Raw genomic sequence first — 11,493 nt, forward strand, 5'->3', positions numbered from 1 at the left:
TCCGACTTTCAAGAAAAACAGGTAAATTACCAGCAGAGTGATTTATGAAGTGAAATAACGCCCTCATTTAGGCAAATCGGCTCCCCCTTGTGGAATGTATTCTATGGCCGGTTCAGGCTTCATAAAGGAACCACAGGTCCTGGTGCTGAGCTGATCCACACAACTCAACCAAGAATATTCTTATGGTTGTTGGAGCTGGAATTCTGGGAAAGCCTTTTGGTTTCCAGTGTCCTACTTCACAAGATTTCTTGCATCTGATCTGATGCTTGGAGTTCCTGTTTCACCAATGGCATGAATAGAAATTAATTGAATTAGCCAGTCTCCAATTTTCATTTGCACAAACCCATTTAGAATTTAATTCTGCAATGTCTGCTTTCCTCAGAACCCTCTCTTTTTAGAGGTAAAATCCCTAGGTAAACAGACCACCAACAAACAGGTTTTTCCCTTGGCTATTTCCAAAGATAGATAAGCTAAATGAATTTTGTGTAATAGGTTCCATCATCATTTCTAAAACCAGTATTTTTTTTTCAAAATCTCTTAATTCTATGATAATCTCTTGTAATGTGTGTTTGCTGTATTATTTAAGATTATTATTCTGTGATGGAAAGTAAGAGAAACAAATAGGGAGAAGAGATAAAACTAAACATAGAAGCAAATAGCTTATGAGCTACATTAGACATAGATAGATAAACGAAGTGGAGGAATACACATGCTAAACATAGACAGGAAGGGAGGGAAAAACGAGAGGCACCAAATATTCCTGCTATACACATTAAGGACAAGATTTTTTAAAGGGGTGTCGTGTAGGAAATTACATTGATGCAATTGCCTCTAGGTACATGAATCATGCAATATTCAACATGTGAGGTCTTAAATTGGCTCCTATTAATGACACTCATCCTGGTTCCAGGGTTTCCGCCCAAGAGTAGCTGCTCATCTGACTTTCTGGCAAAGTACAGATGTTGATCAGGGGTAATTGCAGGCATCTCAGATAGAGCAAGTTTGTGCCTCGTCCCCAGTACCTTTCATTTTGGGGTATTTTGCTCAAACCTCACTTCTGGTCCTCATAAACACGCCATTGTCAGGAAGACTGATGTGGCAGAGACAGAGTGAGAAGGAGAGCGAGATTAAGAGAGAAAGAACAGGCAAATATCCCCAGAATTCAGATCACGTGAGCCTTTCACCTCATGGGTACCCTATATTAAGTATGTTAATCTATCCCATCTTGTCCCCCTTGCTTTGCAATGTGTTTTAAATTGCTTCAGTAAGCCACATAATTTGAACATCTTACTTGGTATACGAGCCTTTCAGTTAAGTAACCTCTGGGTTAACTTGCCTGGCAGTTTATTTGGAGGCTATCATTGCATCCAGGTAATTTCCCACAAACATCTCTTATTTTTACATTGTCTATAACTTGTTGCTAAATATGTCAGTAGAGACATTAAGAGACATAAAGATATACGCGTTATCTATGTGCACCACCCAAGGTGTGGGAATTAACATTCAAAGTGCCCTAATCAAGAATCCACACTCAGTCGGCATGTGGAGGATCTTAATCAGGAATCAACACACCAGAAAAGTCCCTTCACCCAGAGCTTCAAATATCTCTAGGTGAATCCATACCAGAAGTTTTATTAATTAGCATAAGAGATGTTAAAAGTAAGTTTTCACGTGTGAAATGATGAGAAGTTGGCAGGAAATTTTGTACAGGCACTTCATTCTGGCGTGGATGAGGTATAATTATCTGGTGAGCCCAGAAGCCTACCACCCTGTGAGTGACACCTGAAGTTTATAACTCAGTTCAGTTCTGTGTCACCCGGACTGACTTACTGGAGGATTCTTTCATCAGATTCAACTAGAAGTTTAGTAGATCCTGCCGTTGCAACATGGTCACATTTATCTTGGAATAAACCTTTCATGTGAAATGCTACCAATGGTCCTAAAATGACAGAGAACAGGGACTTTACTGAGTTCACAAGACTGGATGTGTGATTGTTTTGTGTCTGCTTGTCTGCATGGCAGAATTAGATCTGAGGTTTGCCATTGTTTTCTTGTTCAGTCATATTGTCAGGAAAAAGAACTAGAGCCCTCACCTACCCTAATTATTGGAGGTTATCAGTATCCATCAAAAAGAACACATGAATTGTGAACAACCAAATTGAAGTATGGACTTCCCTGGTGGTCCAGTGGTTAAGACTCCACATTCCCACTGCAGGGGGCATGGGTTCCATCCCTGGTCAGGGAACTAAGGTCCCGCATGCCATGAGGTGTGCACAAAAAAAAAATTGACTTAGGTTAATCTGAGGCATGTATTAGTTATCTAGTGCTGTGTAACAAATTATCCCAAAAGTTAGTGGCTTAAGAAAATAAGCATTCATTAGCTTCCAGTTTCCATGGGTCAGGAATTCAGGAGTGGTTTAGCTAAGTGGTCCTGGCTCAGGGTCTCTTATGAGGTTGTTGTCAAGTTGTCAAGAACTGCAGTCACCTGAAGGCTTGGCTGAGTCTGGCGGGCCCACTTTCAAGGTTGTTCACCCACATGCCTGGCAGGATGGTGCTAGCTGGTGACAGGAAGCCTCTCTCCATAGGAGTCCTTGAGTGTCCTCAGGTTACTGAGGATGACTCTCCCAGAGTGAGTGATCCAAAAGACAGCAAGGTGAAAGTGACAATATCCTTTACGATACAGACTCTGGAATCACACATGCCGTCACTGCCACATTTTATTCATTAGAAGTGAGTGATTAAGTCTGTCCCACACTCAAGGGGAGGGGATTAGTCTCCACCTTTTATAGGGAGAAGTGCCAAATAAATTGTAGACATATTTTAAAACCTCCACAAAGCACTTACTTGATCTTCATCTTTGCAAGTCTAATGGTGTTTGTTCTATCCTCTTCATGTTCTTACAATAAATATTTATCAAGAACTTATTGTGTGCCAGGTTTTGCTATGGATATTAGGAATTCATCTCTGAACAAAGCAGATGAGGTGGGGGGTGGAGCAGGAGGGAGGAGACGCAAGTTCAACTGAAGGGAGGTGCCAGGTGTGAGAATAGTAGGGATGGGTGAAATGGAAAGTACTTAACTTGTCAGCAGAAGGCATTCTCTACCAAATCGTGTGGGGGAAAAAGGGCTCAGTATATCCAGATCTTCTGATTTTTCAAGAGAAAGAGAAAAATATGGACATGTGTGTGAAATTTCCAGAATTTTAATGTTAGTATAGTTCAAATGTTAACAAAACACTGTGAGGCAAAAAAAGTCAATGGGCCTAATTCAACCAAAGTTTGCCATTATACAATGCCTAAACTTTTACTAGAAAACAAAACCCTGATGATTTCAGGATGGCATGAGCAAAAGTAAGGACATGATAAGCAACGTCTAAATGATAAACACTTTAGCTAAGGGCTGAAAGATGAGACCTTCAAATATAAATCTCAAATAGACAAAAGTATTCACAGAAAGCTCTGTGAATGTGTTACTGACGAGCTTACATACTAATAGATACGTATATTTTTAAATGATGTTAGTAACTTGTTTAAGGCTTACCACAAAAATCTCTGAGAAATAGAGCAGAAAAAAATGGTATCATGGAGGAAATTGAAATTTTCTGCATTTAAATAACATGAATTTACAATCAAGTAAGCAATATTCTGGATAAATTTTTGCCCTTTCTTCTTACTGAAAATAAAGCAATTATGGTATTTTTTTAAAAAATAGATGGAAATAGGGACTTCCCTGGTGGTCCAGTAGTTAAGTCTCTGTGCTTCCAATGCAGGGGGCACAGGTTTGATCTCTGGTTGGGGAACAAAGATCCCACGTGGCACGCAGCGCGGCCAAAAAACAAACAAACAAACGAAAAAAACACACAAAAATACACCATATGTACGTCAGCTAGAGGCAAGGACCATATCATATATTTCTCTGGTTCTAGCCCTGTGCATAATATGTAGTACGTTTCAATGAATAATGGATGAATAATTGAAAACCATCCTTTAAAAAAACAGATGGAAATAGATAAAGATATAGAGATATAGATATGCCCTAAACCCAGATTGTTGCTTTTGGTGATTTAAAAATGAGAGCTATTGGGAATTCCCTGGTGGTCCAGTGGTTAGGACTTGGCACTTTCTCGGCTGGGGCCTGGGTTCAATCCCTAAGATCCTGCAAGCCGCACAGTGCGGCCAAAAAAATAAAAATAAATAAAAATAAGAGCTATTAATACTCTTAGATGATCAATGTCCTTGTCATTCATTTCATCCCCAAATTATTTATTCTGTTCTAAGATGCAGTTTACAATTAAGAAATAGAAATAATGATGTAGCATGTCTTGATTTAACAATGTGAACTTTGAAGTCAGTAAGATTTAATCTACCAGGCTTTCAAATTTATATAAGAAATCATTATGACTGACACTCTGTAAATGAAGCAGAGTGGGTGTGGATATTTGGTTTAAGAAGGTGAATGACTTCTGCAGATATAATCACAGGGTTAATATCAGGAGGGTATTGGTTAGAATTTGAGTTTTTAGCTTCAGATTCTTGGTTCAAATTTTAGCCTTTGACTTTAGGCAGGTTGTTACATCTCTCTAAGGTTTTTATTTTTTAATTTGTAAAATGGAGATAATAAAATACACAACTCAGTGCATTGGAGAGATAATAAGGTCAGACAAGTAAAGTCCTGTGCATACTATCAGTGCTCAAGAAATGTCAGCTATGGCTATCACTGGGCCGCCTGCTGTCCATATGGCTGCCTCCTGGGAAGGACATAAACCTGCCTTGTATAGATCTTCCTGACCCTCAGAATCCACAGGGTTTCTTGTAGGCCTCAATTTGGGCCAACAGCTGCTTTCTTCAAAGGTAGTTTAACATCACCAGATGGGTATTTGTTAAGTCCCTGAAAAACTGCCTTAATGGTCTTTGTAGAGACCTGTAGAGAGTTCAAATCCTGGAATTCTGTCTGTGACCTCCTCTCTCAGAAAGGGTAAATCACTTAAACTCTCAGCTTGTTTGCCTGGAGAAAAGAAGAAAAAGTCACTTTCCCAACTGTGATATTAATTAGTAGAAGTAAAGTGTTTTGGCAATGCAGAATATGGTTAATTTTTAAAGGGTAAAACATAAATGTTAAGTGCAATGGAATTTTATCATACCGTGGAGGGAATGTAACTGTTTCAACACATTTTTTTTTGCAGGAAAACATAGATGGCGGTGATATTGCTTCACTTTCAGAGGTCTGGGTTCATTTTGAGCAGAGCTGAGAAGAGCCTTGGAAGATGAGGCAAGTTTTTAAAAATTGGAGGGAAAAAATAAAGCACTAGGAATTTTATACGACTACTTTCTCCATGAGATCCCTTTAGTAAAAGTGAATTCGTTTCCAGTTTCCAAAGATTCCCAGTACTGAATATCTCTAGCTTTTAATATGGGCATAATAGCACTCAGATTTCCTCTTTGTCACAAAGAGGCTCTCTGTTGAGTATTAAATTGCTCATTTCACTCGTGGAAGTGAGGGTCCCTGAGTCACCAAGTTAATATAATGGATTTTACGAGCTGGTTTAGATCAGTGAGGTGTTCTAGTATAACGACTTGCTTAAAGAACTATTTAGCTTTTCAAAATGGAGGTATTATCCATTTGACCAATAAAGTGCACATAGAAATCCCGAATGAGGGAATCATTGTCATGGCCCATGTAAAATTAGTGTTGCTTATGAGCAAGAAAACTGGTCTATTTTTCTTTTTTAAGCGTGCTGATTTTTATTTATTTATTATTCCAGGCTTTAAAAATCCCCTATGGAATAAAAGAGCAATATTGTCCCCATTGACTAGAGGAAATCGGGGCAGTTGGGCTCGGTAACTTTTCCTGAGTTTGTGATAGAATCTAATGAAAGAGCCCAAATTAGAATCGCTAAGTTCCTGCAGACTTTCCATTTGCGCCACTGAACCCCCCACCACTCCAGGCAAAAGCACTTCACTTTACTGTCTCCTGTTTGGTCTTGGAGGAGTTCTGCCCCTTCCTATTCTTTTTTCTTTTGTCTGACCTTTCAAAGACAGGAACATTTATCAAAATCCTCTCTCCAAATGATCTGGCTGGCACTAGCCACCTTCAGATTTACTGTAAAGAACAGACTGGTAACACCCCAGCATTTAGTGAACTTGTTTGAGAAGGACAGTGTGCCTCCAAAAAGGGGCTGACCATGATGAAAAGACCTGGGGAATGGGTCCTATGAGACAAGAATGGAATTAGCTGAGAAAAGGAAAACAAAATCTAAAGGAGGCCTGGAAGAGGAAGTATTAAGGAGAAAGAAAAATAGTAACTGGTGTTCTCTAGTGATTGAGAACAGAGCTAGAAATCAAAGACTTAAATTGCAGACAAGAGGTTAAAAGAGTAGGAAATTTCCTGTTTCCTGGCTCTGCAAAGAAAGGTGGATAACTTGATGATGATGATGCCTAAGTACTTTGAGAATTTGAATGCACTGCTTCCTGGGGCAGAGGGATGGACTAAATGAGTCTGTTGGGTTTCGCTAAGCCACAGGGTTTCAGACAGTACAAAAAGTTACAGGATGAAAGTCTGAGAGGCAGGCAGAGACACAAAGATCTTGGCCAAATGCAGAGTCTGATTCAGAACCCCTGAATGGGGCTCAAGCCTACATGTCTAACAAGCTTTGAGAGGACACTGCTGCTGCTGGTCAGTGGACCACATTTTGATTAGCAAAGCCGCAGAGCTACACTGTTAAATGGAAATATAATGTGAACCACATATTGTATTCTAGTAGCCATCTTACAAAAATAAAACAGAAATTAATTTTAATAGATTTTATTTAACCTAATTTATCTAAAATATTATACTTTACCAAGTAATCAATATAAAATTATTGATGAGATATTTTATTTTTGTCCTGTACTAAGTCTTTGAAATCTGATGTATATTTTACACTGACAGAACATCTCAATTTGGACCAGCCAAATGTGGCTGGTGGTTTCTGTTTTGGGCAGTGCAGGTCTAACCAACCCCAGCAAAATCTTAGCCTCCAGTCCAGGGAATTCCCTGGCAGTCCAGTGGTTAGGACTCCGTGCTTTCACTGCCAAGGGCCCAGGTTCGATCCCTGGTTGGGGAACTAAGATCCCGCAAGCCTTGCAGTCAAAAAAACCCCCCAAAAACAAAAAAAACCCCAACACTTAGCCAGTCCAAAAGCTGAGAAAAACGTGCTTTCAGTACTGGAACCTACTTAAGTAGGAAACAAGAATTCCCAGGGGCTTAATGAATTCCCTGCTATGGAGAAGTCCTCAAAATAAAATTATTCAACAGGATCTCCTGAGGATAGGGTTAAAATGCAGATTCCTCGGCTTCACCCCCAAATATTTTTTAAAAACCTTTTTATTATAAAAAATATGTGAACATCTGTACCCTGAAATAGAGAAAGTAGATTATCAGATGTCTTCTGCCTTTTTAATGCCATTGAGGTGTTTGTTAGAGAAACTGGGTTGTCACTCCTCCTCGACTTGGCTGGTTGCTTCCCCATGGTGTTATTTCACTTGTTCTTCTATTTCCCATATTTCCTGCAAACTGGCTTTTATTGTTGAAGAACTGATGAGTTGCAGGTCTCAGAGATTCTAATCGGGGCAGAGTTTCTCAACCCTGGCTCCACATGGGAAACACCTCGGAGCTTTAAAAATTTCAGATGCCAGGGTCCCTCCACCAGAGCTTCTGATTTAATTGGTATGACGTATGATCTGCACATCAGGATTTTTAAAAGTTTCTAGCTGGTTCTGGTAGAGCAAGGGTAGAGAACCACTAGATGACACTAAGTGGTTTGAAAAAAGGCAAGGGTTCCGTAAAGGTCTGAAAACAGACCTTCTCCACCTCCTTATCATTCTGCACTAAACAGCCTTGCAAAGTTAGCGTCAGAGACTATGTGATGCTAAGAACTAGAGTCACCTGGGGAGCAGAAAATGCTACCAATGTCCAGACTCCAACCCCAGAGAATCTGATATAATTGTTCTAGAGTGGGCTCTGGTATCTCTGGTTTTAAAGTATCCCCTGCTTTAATAGTGATTTAATGTAAAGCAAGGATTTAATTGAAATATCTCCCAGGATTTAATGGTGATTCCAATATACAGCAAGGATTGAGATCTGAGACAGTGCTCCAGTTTTAATGAGCATATCAATCATCTGAGGATTGTGTAAAAATACAGATTCTAATTTTGCAAGTCTGGATGGATGCCCAGGTTCTTCACTCCTATTGACCCCCCAGGTCACGTTGATGCTTCTGGGATCAGTTTGAGTAATAAGTGTGTAGACGGAAAATGTGTACTATGGACCCAGAAAGAACTGGCTTTGAACTCCACTTTTGCAACTTACTAGCTGGTGTGACTTTCAGTGAGTCACTTCACCTCTCTGAGCCTTTTTCCTTATCTACGAAATAGAGATGATGATACCTACATTTACACATCCCATGCCAGGTGTTCAGGAAACGGGACCCTGTTACTGGCTAATGCCAGTAGCACAGGAACCTAGTTGGACATTGAGTCTTTTTCCAAGCTCTTTTCCCATTGATGCTAGATCATTTCTGGGGAAGTTTGTTTTGTCTTTCAGTCAATCCTTTGTTTAAAAAAGAAAGATCGGGGCATTTAAATAAGTATTCTGAGGCCAGCATCCGTAGTTCTCTGCTTGGTGCCAGACTTTCTGCTTGGCAACGTGGAATTTCAAGTTATCAGTGACCTGTCTCTTCACTCCTAGTCCTCATTACCTCTGATGGGTTTCCCTCCCACTCTGCTTTCCCCATCACTCTGGATTAATTGTCTTTATGTCGTTGTAAATCACAGCCAGCACCACATGTTTCTGTGACTATGTTGAAATAAAACCCCTCTTTTCTCATCATCTGCCTGGCTTGCCCCACGTCTGAATCTCAGAGGTTCTTCATGCCCTGACTTTCAGGGCTCAGAGCACACGCCAAAAGGAATGCATCTACCCTGAGCTTGAGAGAGAAACTCTCCTGTTAACATCGCTTATGAACTACAAGTTCAGATCCTCTATTTTTAGCCATATGGAATAATTTGGAAGTCTATAAATCACATGACTGTGGAAACTAAACTAAAACCACCTCTTTTTTGCATCTACAAAAAAGCTTATATTTATTCTGTTTTCCGAAGTTGACAGACAAAAACAAAATGTGTTTGCTGTGGCTTTCTGACTTTAGAAATGTGCCTTCCAGGTGCTTTCAGCATTGTTCTCTGAGTGTTAACAGTTCACAGTGGAAACTGATTTAACACCATTCATAGTTTTCCAGTTCAACAGCCCTCTCCTGTCTGAATGACTTTTAATATCTGTCTGTTTCTTTCCATGTGTCCCCCATTCAGGTACCTGACTTCCTCTCAATTTCAAGTTCCTATTATGTCTTTTGAGGGATCAGATAAATTAAAAGATGTTTTTTGTTTTCCAGTAGAGATGTCCTTATGCTAAGTAAAGTGCAAATGCATTTTCTATCCAAATTAGGGGGGAGAAAAGATACTCTCAGTATTTTCAAAGCAGACTATGTATTCACTGATTCAGTAAGCAATTATTGGGTGTTTCCTGTGTTAAGAACGTCATGCTGAGTGCTGGGGAGGGTGCCTACAGAGATGAAAATAATGCAGATATAAAGTCCCTGTCCTGAAGGACCTGAAAATCTAGAAAGGAAGAGAAATCTACATATATGAGCGCCTATAATATGAGCACAAAGTGAAAGATGTTTCTCAAAGCCTTCCCAGGTCCTCTGAGATTTTTCTTGTACACGCTGTTTTCAATGCAAATATTAACCGTTGTGTTATTTTTTTTGTTTTGTTTTGTTTTTTTGAAGAGAACCCTCCTACACTGTTGGTGGGAATGTAAGTTGGTGCAGCCACTATGGAAAACAGTATGGAGGTTCCTCAGAAAACTAAAAATAGAACTACCATATGATCCAGCAATCCCACTCCTGGGCATATACCCGGACAAAACTATAATTCAAAAAGATACATGCACCCCTATGTTCATAGCAGCACTACTCACAATACCCAAGACATGGAAACAACCTAAATGTCCATCGACAGATGAATGGTTAAGCGTTGTTATAAGTACTTGCCTACCCTACGTCTCCTTGGGAGGGCTGTAAGGACTCTGAGGTCACACATCTTATCTCACTACCTCTCTGATCTAAGCAGATTCTAAGGTGCTGGATGAATGAATGAGAGGGAGAGGGAGGAAGAGAGAGCTAACATGGCCGCGAGTGGACCTTAAGGGTAAGAAGTCGTGCCTGTGCTCCAGACATTCAGAGCTTCCCTGAAGAGGAAGGTGACATTTAAGTTAGGTCTTCAAACATGGGAAGAATAAGATTGGCTAAAAATGAGGCAGAATGATATGATACGAGGAGAGGAATGCAGCCAGGAAGGGCAGGGCCCATCTGAGGAATAATTCCTATGTTTGCTTCTCTTATTAAGCCCAAGATAGAGACACTGAGAAATGTTAAGAGGGGGAATTAAGAAGTAGAGACCCTCGGTAGTGGAAATGCCAAAGACTGAGCTGGTAAAATGCCTGGTGGCCATCACTCTTTCATTCATTAACCCAACATAATTAATTGTATGGATTGAGCCCTAATTATATGCATGTTGTAGTCCATCTTCTGGGGGCCCACTGGTGATTGATTCAGATACGTGACTTTCCTGTCTGCATAGGACTCATACTCCAGTGGCGTAAATACACCAACGAAACCATACACATACATCACACGCTAACTTACTGTGAAAGGGATAGTGTGCAGTGATAGAAAGTGACCAGTTGGACAGTGTGGTCAGGGAGTGATACTTTACAACGATTAACCTGGACCCCACAGCTGTTAGAAATTACGATTTTAGGTGGATAAAGTATTTCCTTTAATAACTTCAAATAAACAAGGCATTGTTTTTGGTTGCTTTTCCCAGCCCTCTTCTATTCCAATAACAGAGCAAAAAATGATTTCACTACAATTTTCTTCTGAGAGCTTGAAGAAAAAATGTCCAAACAATTGGCCCCTTCATTCTGTGGATCAACAAAATTCCTGTAGTGAAGAGGGAACCAGAAAATGGAATCTTGTTTAATCTTGTTTAATCCAATTCTCCAGTCTTCTGTCATATATCTTTATGGCTCTTTTGCCCACCCAAATTGCAAATGTGGGAAGAAAGACACCTTCATCACTGAGAACTCAGACATGATGGATGATGTAATGATTGATTTGCCGTTGTTGGAAAACTTAGCTGTACATGTTAGAACCTTGGTGGAGAGAAGCAAGATTAAACGGGAATGTGGCTATTAATGTGGTCCAGAGAAACATGAAATAATGTGCCTTTAGAGGCTTTTGATGTATACACAAATGTATAGTTTCATAAACATACTCATAAATGCTTAGTCATCAGTCATTCTATCACTCACGCATGCTACTAATACTATTGAGCACCTACTAAGTTGAAAAAAAATGTGTATGGTGTTGGAAGCTAAAAAGAAAAATAAGACAGAG

This window comes from Balaenoptera ricei, chromosome 11 (assembly GCF_028023285.1).
Source record: "Balaenoptera ricei isolate mBalRic1 chromosome 11, mBalRic1.hap2, whole genome shotgun sequence".
NCBI lineage: Eukaryota > Metazoa > Chordata > Mammalia > Artiodactyla > Balaenopteridae > Balaenoptera > Balaenoptera ricei.